Here is a 9,138-nt window from a genome sequence, read left to right on the forward strand (position 1 = left end):
AGTAGTCGACACATGCAGATAAGGTAGACTCCAAAAAGTTTAAATTGTGCCACTTGAGATATAACTTGAACAATACAAAAAGTTAAGATGAAAATAGATCATAGAGAGAACAATGCTTAACCATATAGTAAAATTTAAACCACAAAATCATTTAATTCTCTAATAACAAAAGCCTAATGTGATCAAGCACTTTATAAATGTCTTTTTCTCATGTCCTTGACTTATGGACATCTCCACAAAATAGGGATCCATCGATCACTTTCTCCAAGATTTCTAACTTTTGTACGTTTTAGTACAATCCAATCTTTGATTAAAAGAACACAAGAATCCCAATCTCTCCATGTTCTTTCCTCATAAACTTTCCATATATGAGGATCACTTGCATCAAATTTCAAAATAGCAATCTTTGTGATTTGTTGTCACATTGTACACATCTTATAAAACAACATGCTTGAATTGTACTATACCAGTGTTTTCTAAATGCACTTTGACAATGTCATCTTGCTCCAACCACAAGGGTACATTCCCACAATTGCCTTCCATTAGTAGCTTAGACCTTGCTTTAGGTCCTTAACTTCATATGCAATCAATCTTTGGCTCCTTGGTAATGGCAATGGGATAAATTTATGAATCAAAGAATAGATAGGCCGTACACAATCCCAAGTAAATGGAAGTGGTGTTTTCTCAAGAATGCTCATTCTAGTCATTGTATCTATGACTAACTCCTCTAAAAAACTGTCTCCTTTAATACATTGTTTGTAGTAAGTTGCACCAAAAAAAATCATTGCTTTTCCATCAAGCTACATGGAGAAGAAAGAGGGTATGCGAGCTTTCCAATGACCTCGCTCGTCAGACAAGGTGTATGACGCATCCACCTTTACAACTACATCATTGCCAATCTTGAAAATTTCTCCTTTATAGAAGACTTTGTCATATGTTTGCACATCACCAAATGAAAAGTGCCTTAAGTAGGTAATCTCCTTAAATGTTGGAACCCTATAATTACCCCTCCTCTTTGATATTGCGATACCCTTCATAAGAATGTTGTCAGTACAAGATTCTCTCTTGCCATACTTTGAGATGTCGTTCCACAAGGATCTTGCCTTTCCAACAGAAGTAATGTTGAAGAGTCCATCAAGATGTGAAGAGTAACACTCAAGGGAGGCCCCGATTCCACAATCAACTGCAGTAGTTTGACCCAATACACTATGCAATTGTTGTAGGACTCTATGACAAGGTAGCAGGGCATCTTTATCATGTTGGATTGCTTGGAATACTTTTGTGAAAAACATTCTCAAATAGAATTGTACAAATGACAGTTCATCATTTATGCTATTTGTTTTGATAGCACTGTACGCTTTCACTAAACGTTTGAACATATAGCACCAATATATGTCATGTAGTCCATGCCGCAAAATATCCTCAAGTAGTTCTCCACTTCTAGCTACATGCTTCAAGGGTGATGAGTTTACTCCTGAGTATTCCTCCTTTCAGATTCTCCAAGATTGCAGCAAGGATTTGATAACCTGAATGACAGTAGCCGAAATTCCATGTTCTCAACTATAGCCATAAAAGTTATGTGCTATGTCCACCAACAAGATTCCTAAAGTTTGCATCTCATGCGGAATACCATCTACGACTCTTAGAATATATGGTAGACACCACGGCATAAACTTTTGATTCTCTTCCACCTTGAAGGATTCATAATAGACACTTGGTGAGTTTGGACACCGACCATAGAGAATAGATGTTGGTGCCAATTTTGTAACAGTCAAATCGGCTTCATCAATATTTTTCTTCATTGAAGAATTTGCATTCTGGATTAAATGTGCAATATACTTCTTGAAAACATTTAGAGACAAGGTGTGCATCACATCAAAAACCAAGTCAAGAGAGGGGTCAAACCCATATAAGTCAAAGAGTCTCCAAACCAGCTTTCTTCCAAATCTCATCGTTCTCAACAAAAGTACAACACCTCTTTGCCTCAGCTATAGCATGAACCATCTCATTTTTTGTTCTTGCCACTGGTGGGTGTCTGACTTGTAAGCAATTTTCATTGTATATATACCTCCCTTGTAGTCCCGGCCTATCTCTTGCAAGTGATGCATGTGGCTTATCTCTCCTGTAGAACTCTTGTCCCCCATTTTTGAACAAGCCTATCTTTCACTGGGCCGGATGGTCTCCGGTAACCATCATAACCATAGTTTGTATCTTACAGAACTTAGATTCCACCCTCGTATCATCAAAGATGTTTTCTAGTGGATACTCATATAATACATCCACTCCATCAATATATAGTGATTCCAGCTCATCCACTAATGGTTTCAAAAATGATCCGAAGACATCACCGGAGACTTAATAATCTTTTTGCAGCTTTGTGGAATAAACAAGACTGGCATGATATCCATAGAGTTTTGTTTTCTAGCATTGAGCACCATAATCTCCACAACCCCAAAACTTTTTTGTGTGGTTCTTGATGTTTGAAACCCGTCCCAATGCAACAAGAGAGCTATATTTCTAGGGTAGGTTGGTCAAATGATCAAGAATCTGCTCCAAAAGCTTGATGTCTGTTCTGATGAATTCCTAAGTCAAATCAACTCCAAATTGGACCAAATTTGCCTAGGAGGCTTGCCTAAGGCTATATGACAGCATGGTATGGTCACAGTAGAATTTTGGTTTTAGAATTATGCAGTAGACATCCTACGCATAGGATGTCTTTTTGCTTAGAATGAACCCAAATTTGAACCACAGACTCTCCTTAAGGTGCTGATCACTATGGTGTGCTCAAAATTAAGTTTGGAGTGCAAAATCACACATATGACATCCTACGCGTAGGATGTCTTTTTGGCCTGTTTAACCCCAGACTTGACCCAAAGCTTCCCCTTGATGTCAGCAACCCGGTGGTATGCTCAGATTTTGGTTTGGATTTCAAAAGACCCCAATTTTAGCTGTTCTAGTCTTTTTCAGTCAAAAGTGCTAAAGTGTGCTTAGGACCCCCGTTTCTTCCCCAAATGAGATGAAATTTATCTCATGCACTCAATACAACATTTAGAACATGCCTATGGAGTCATCCTATGGTTTGGTCTCAAAATTAGGCCTTGGACACAATTTGGGTAGGATGTCTGGCAATTCTCATCTTTTGGCTTTGATCTGTCAAAATTTGGTCAAATTTCCACTTTCCAGGTGAAAATCGGGTAAAACCTACCTTCTAAACACACTGGTCAACTCAGATTTCCAAAATTTCCACTAGATCACCCTGTAGACATCCTACGCGTAGGATGTCTACTACTGATTTTTTGAGACTGAAGTGTCCCTGATGCTTCCTTATGCTCTCAGCAAGTGCAAGTATGCTTCACAATTGCAAAAACATGCAAAAATCACTCAATTTAATCCTTTTCTGAAATTTTACGTTTTTTGACTCCGCCTTTTGGCTTTTGGTCAACAAAAATAGGGAAAAACACCCAAGTCACTATATTACTAGGGTAAAACCTACCCTCTTAACACACTGGTAACCTCAGTCTTCCCAAATTCCCTGCCAAAAGTGCCCTAGAGACATCCTATGCGTAGGATGTCTACTGATGAAATTTTTGGCAGAATTCATCCACAGGCCTCCCCAAGTCTTGAGCACTACTTTTCCAGCATTCCTAGCAGTTTTTATTCAAAATTGTGCTCAGAATCTTAAGTTTCTTGTTTTCGCGTCTTTGACACTCCGTCTTTGGTCTTTTGGGTGTCAAGAGTTGGTCAAAACTCTAGTTTCAATGTACACTTAGGGTAAACCCCCCCTTCTGAACACACTGGTGCAGTCAGAATTTTCAAATTTAGTCTCTAGAACCCCCTTGAGACATCCTACGCATAGGATGTCTATGTTTATAGAATTGCAGGTTTTCTTCACAGAACCCTTGCAATTTCTCTTTTATATTCACAGCATCAGTCAGTCATACAAAAATATCCACAAAAGCTTGTTTAATGCATTTTTACCCTCAAAAGCACACTTTTCCGTGATTTCAAATGCAATCAAGCACTTTAGCAAATAATTCAGTGTTGAATAGCTCTAGATCAGAATCGGATCACTTACCTAAAGCTACTCCTACAAATCATATGGGGTTTTGCATCTATGAGTAGAAAAACGCTTCACTGCCACACATAGACTATTAAACGCTTTTATCACCTCACAAATCACTCGACTACCAACAACTACTCTAATCCACATATCCTAACTAAACCTATCTAGTCGCAGACCCTCGGCAAGACACACGCTTCCTGGCTATCCACTTGATCACGGAATATCCTCTTCCGGATCCACTTAAGAAAAACGCTTTCTTTAGCCGAAACTAAATCAAGCAACCATCACACGAGTGTTAGTAGGAAACCTACTTAGGTCCTTGTGTCCCCGGCAGTGGCGACAATGTTGGACGGAGAGCGACTCACACACCCATGAAGTGCATGCAAACACTACCTAGATCAACATAATGTCAATCGAGGACACAGATGACACGATAGGCACACAGAGGAAATCTCTTAAGCTTGTCAGGCTAAGACCATCCTACACATACAACACTCAGGAAGGCCAACTAAACCACAATCAAGAACCTCACTGCTCTCAACTACACCACCTAGCCACATATACACATACGGAAGGTAAATCACCTAATCATGCCAGATTCATACGAAACTTAAGGAACAACATCCCCTCACTAGGATACACCTATCCCTAAGCTTCTACACTCGAAACCCTCACTCTAAACCCATCTGCAGAAAACGAGTAGGATGACAGAGCAGAATTTTGAAAGTGCCCGAAACTGAAATTTATGAGTACCTATGCGTAGCTTATGTCACCACGATTCTATAGACTACTAGCACGCAGAAAACAGACATCGTTTGATACACTTACGGCCACAAATAGCTCGTAGATGCGTCGACGTGTGCGCTTCGTCTCGCGTGGAATGCTTGGCGTTGTCGCGTAGCTCTCCTCGAGCCTACAACAATGGTGCAGTCGGATCTCCAATGTGTTGAGCGAGCCGGGCGTAGCGAGAGGATGAAGCTCACGCTCACTCTCTTTCTCTCTCACACACAGTAGACGGCAACGCTAAGTTTTTATTATAATTAAAGTCTTTTTTACAAAATGACCTAGGTACCTTATATACTAAGGCTACCTTAGGTTTAACCAAAAATGGGGTTGAAAGGGTCAAATGGCTTTGTATTTACAATCTGGAAGTGCCATTGCACCCCGGCTTCTGAAACTAGAATAACTACTCATTACAAATGACATTTATAGCCATAATCCGCAGCATTTCATAACTCGCAGAAGATAAGACTTTGGTATGAAACTTGAGATGTTGTGTTGTTGACCCCGCGGTCAACACAAAGCTCGAAAAAAACCTAGGTTTAGTGTTTGTGTAATTCAGTGTAAAACCTTCAAATTTTGTCAATTTACCTCTGTTGTTTCACATATGTAGGTTTGGCAAGTTTTTGAAAAAAAATGTTTTTTTCAAGAGCTGGTGGAAAATTGGGAATATATACCTGGCTGTTAATGGAGACTTGTTAAGGCGACACTGATCCATAGATGATGCTTAGCTTCCAAGTCGGTCCGCCACCAATTGCGCCGCACAACTAACCGAGGATGCGCACGTCCGAGGGCTTGCAGGAGGAACGTTGGAGAGGGGGAATAGGGAACACACCTAGCACACAAAATACTTGCCTCTCTATAGCCCAGGGATTCCACAGCACCCCTAACCTCTCAAATAACACCTTCAAATTGGCTAATTTGCACTAACAACTCCGCTTTAGCATACAAAACAACTACCTCACACCTTGCAAAAAAACACCCACAACACAAATGCACCCACACTGCTCAACTCACCCTTTCCGACTCACAAAACACTCCTAATCTGCCCTCTCGGTAGCACCTTTCGAGCTACACGCAAACCCTCTGCAAGCAATGGACAACACACGAAGAGCGAGAGAAGAGGAGGGGATGGGGAGAAGCAACACAAGAGATTGGGGCAAATGAGTGGTATTATTGCATAGGGAGTAGTACAACCAAGTATGCAGCTTCAATGGAAAGCTTGGCAACACACAAGCTTCAAGCTTCCACTCACACACATTGGCAAAAAAGCCACCTTGGTCCAAAGACCCTAAAAAATGAGCATAAACCTACTTTTATAGGGGTGTGTGTAGGAGTCCCAAAACAGAAAAATGGGGTCACCTTCCATGTCGTGCACTTCATTTGGAGTTCTTTTTAGCATTTGATTGCATTGCCAACACTTGGCCTAGTTATTTTTTCGAAACCTTTGCATGCTACACCTCTTGTCCTTATCCCTTCCATTTTGGCCGCCCGGATTCCCTTGGCCTTTGAATGCTCTTGACCTTGGCTTACATCTTCAACCCTTGTCGGCGCCTCTCGCCAGCGGGACCCCTCCCCTCTCGAAGCAATAGCGATGTCTCTATTGGGGGGGGGGGTTACACCTTTACCCTCAAAAATGTTTGGCCTTTGTCTTCCCCCACTTGTCATGCTTGCCAACTGGCCCCTAATGGCCCATTTGCATAGCTATCAAACCCGGAAAAAAATTCATTGAACCGACTCCGCTTTCCCCAAACTTTGCCCCACTTCATGACTCTCTTAGTCCTCGGACCGAGGCTACCAAAACCCGATCAAATCATCTGCAATTAACTTCGAACAAATGCACCCCATTTTTTGACTTCCATAACTTCTTGCTTCGGACTCCATTTGGCATGCAATCACTTCCTGTTAGCTCTGTATGATGTACACCCTGCTCCAAAACTTCTTCGGTGCTCAAAGGATGCCAGGTGGCACATTCTCCATTGTGGCCAAGTGGATTCAGACTTGGCCCTTGGAAAAACTTCAATTGATCATATCTCGCAAACCAGGGCTCCGATCTGCAATTCAAAAAGACGGGTGGTCTCCAAAAATCGATCTCTACACATCTATACCTCAAGTTCCACTTGGATCACCTATCCCCAGCTGCCCTGTCTGGCAAGAATCTACAAACCACCAAAAATTCAACCTTCAATAACTTGGGCTCCGTAGCTCGGTTTGATGAGTCGTCTGGATCTACTCCTTCAACACTTCAAGCTCTTCATTCCTGGACCAAAGACTGTACTTTGCATCTCCTTCACCTGCTACCCAAAGTAGCCCCTTATGGAGCCTTTCTTGGCCTATAAGCCGCATCATGCATACACCTCCACTGCTACTTGCCATCCCATGATTTTCCTAGTTGCATCATCCCTTTGCATGCTTCTGTTTGCCTGCATGTACCTGCCCATGCCACCTTCTAGAGCCGACACACTTTGGCTGCACCAACGTTCAGCTGTTGCAGAGGGTGCTCGTATCTAATGTTTTAGAGCGACGAACCACTGTACTCTTTGCAGCTTTGCGTGGACCAACTGACGAGTACGGCCTTCTTTGATTTGACGTCGTGGGAATAACCTTGTACATGCGATATTTATTGCAGTCGAATACAATATCCAGCTTATCTAGCAAGTGAATATAAGGCAGCTTGTTACAACAGGTGGGCACGCAAGTCAGAGTAAGGCAACTATGGTAGACAAGACAGGAATCTCCTCAAGCATTTTTTGTGCTTTCTCAAGCACACCACATTTAGCATACATATCGACCAAGAGAGTGCAAAGCATGACATCTTTTTTCTTGCATAGAGCCACGTGCCTTCAAGATGCATGCATAGATGATTGCATCTAAATAGAGGCCCTCACTTCGCATCTGCTGACATTGCAAACAGAACACCTGATAGGAAGCATGATAGATTTGAAAGTCGTCAACGCTTGTGATCGACGTGTGATTAAAAAATCGTGCGACATGTGATGCTTCTGTAGGTGATTGCATCTATACTTGCTTAGGTGATTTCATCATGAGAGAGGCCCTCACCTCGCATCTGGATTTGAACTGCATCTGGATTTAGGCGCATGTGCGTAGGTGATTGCAGTTGGAGAGAGGCCCTCACTTTGCATCTGGATTTTGACTTCCAGGCCATAGCTACTAATTAACCTCCTAATAAGTTGCTTAAGCGTAGGGTAAATGCGCACTATTTTGGAGCACAGAAGAAAAGCATGGAAAGAGAAGGGTAATCTATAGACCCACATCCAGCAATGCTTCTATGTGTGCGGAAATTATAACGTGTTGCGATGATGGCTTTGGTTGAAAGGAGGAGTGTCAAAAGATGTTACTAGCTTCATAGCTCTCTCTCTCTCTCTCTCTCTCTCTCTCTCTCTCTCTCTCTCTCTCTCTCTCTCTCTCTCTCTCTCTCTCTCTCTCTCTCTCAAACAGTGGACATAGACAAACCTGCAGACAAAGCTCCAAGATGCTTCTGGGAACCTGCAAAGTTCGAACTGCTTGTGGAGAAGATTGAATGGCTGCTGAGAGCAACGCAAAATTCTTTTTTTATTTTATTCACTTGGTAGTTGGTAGCTTTTGACGGCATAGACGTAGTTTTTTTAAGAGCTTTTCATCGCAATGGTTTTTTTATTTTAGCCACATGGGTTAATGAGAGCGCGGTGCTGCGATTTTTCCTCCTATGCTAACAAAGTAATGAAGCTTTTGAATAATTCTCTAGATCTTAATTTGAGCGTGACACAAAAATGAACTAATGGTTTAGTCCCCACATTTGTAGACGAGGTCTAGATGAGTAGCTTGAAGTTTGCATGTACAAAGGAGAATTGAGGTAGATCTACTTGGGCATCACATTGATGGCAAGAACCTCTAAAATATAATGTGGATGTGTGGAATAGCATGTCTAAAATTGAAAGGATTTTTCAATGCAATACAAGAGAAACCTCATGAGCCACAATAACATCACAAACAACATTAAGGAGCCACAAACACAACACTATGGTTGCTAGACCCAATAAAAAGGTGAAGTTGACCACATGCTATCCAAGTGTCTATTTGGTCAATAGAGAGTATCATCACAAGCTAGCAAGATGGCACAAATCAGACCCATATCGAGAAACTGCTTTCTCATTATAGAAATATTTAGTTAAATTTATTAGCGTCCTTGTGATCGTTTATGTACTTTCTCTTTCACCCTCAGTTTGATATAGAATAGATCTTGTTATGCTTACCATACTAATGTGTTGAAGCCTATGTAGTTCTTGTAATAAAAG

This window comes from Adiantum capillus-veneris, chromosome 2, assembly GCF_014529385.1.
Source record: "Adiantum capillus-veneris isolate H3 chromosome 2, ASM1452938v2, whole genome shotgun sequence".
Taxonomy (NCBI): Eukaryota; Viridiplantae; Streptophyta; class Polypodiopsida; order Polypodiales; family Pteridaceae; genus Adiantum; species Adiantum capillus-veneris.